This window comes from Morone saxatilis, unplaced genomic scaffold (assembly GCF_004916995.1).
Source record: "Morone saxatilis isolate NCDOM2014 unplaced genomic scaffold, NCSU_SB_2.0 Contig9, whole genome shotgun sequence".
In the NCBI taxonomy this organism is placed as follows: Eukaryota; Metazoa; Chordata; class Actinopteri; family Moronidae; genus Morone; species Morone saxatilis.
Genome location: NW_023340268.1, coordinates 14,186,692 through 14,187,957, shown reverse-complemented (window position 1 = coordinate 14,187,957; position 1,266 = coordinate 14,186,692).

Sequence of the window (1,266 nt, the reverse complement as noted above, 5' to 3'; positions counted from 1 at the left end):
GGGCTAAGCCGCCGAGGTGGACAGGATTACCTGGAGGCTACCCGGGACAGGCATCAGATTGTACTGTCATAAAGGGCCATTAGCCTCTTGGCAAACTGTACCTCAAGCCCAAGATGACAGAGCTTTTCAAGACGGACAGGGAGGAAAATATGAAACTTAAATTCGTCATGACAGACATCTCAATGAATGAGACCCCCAGACTCTGTAAAACAAAACAAACACGGAGAGATCCTTTCTCTTTTTTTTATGTTAATTTGATGCCAATGGAAATTTAAACTGATTGTACTACTGCATACGTTTTTCCTTGAAATAATCAATACCCACTGTTCTCTACTGGATGTAAGTATTTATATGAAAAGAGAGACTTCCACACAACACACAATGGAGTAGACTTACTGACTGGCTGGGATTAAATTTAATACAGGATCTTGACAGACATATCCTGGAAGCATATCGCTCTCTCTGCAGATTTCCTAGGAGCAAAGCTTACATGTTTTTTCTTGGATTTGCCTCATTAATTGGCTAGTTAAGTCCCCTTAATCCACGATGATCACTTTCTTGTATGTCTTAGGGCATTTCTTTAAGCTCATATATCCCATTCATTTTTCTTGTCTTAATACTTTCACAGCTTTGACAACAAAAAGAAGCTCAAACACAACTAAACTTTCCTAAAAGGCATGCACGCGCTCAGTTTCAAGTGGCACCGTAGGAAGCCTCCATTTTGACGGAGGGAAAATGACAATGCAAAGTATAATTGTTTTGGGAGGGGGTCCGCAGGTACAAGGCGAGTATACAGCTAGACGACAAAGCAGACAGCCGGCTGCCTTCCTATGTCACTTTCTCTGACATGTGGAAGAAGAGGTCTTGTCTGTTATCTTTAGGGGGTGATCAGGATTATTTGGTGACACACATGCACTTCTCTGCTCTCCCTTTAAATCTCCACCCATTTCCATCCATCCACCTCTCACTGTGCACTGCCTCTAGGCCATATCATGAGTCGGGCCTGTGATAAAGAAGCCAGGCCGTGGGGTGCGGGGGTGGGGGGAGCCCAGACCATCAGACTGGCTGGGCAGGCTTCAGCTGGAGTCTTCCTCTGTCTGCCCTGTCTGTCTCTTTCAGTGTACTTATAGCGGCTGCCGACCTGTCCTTTCCCAGAGGGGTTTGTGAAAGGACAGAAATGTGATGCTGCTACTCAGCCACAAGTTATGGTGGAGTCTGTCTGCGGTGGCCATGTTGTATCTCCCTGCTATGACACCCCCAACCCCC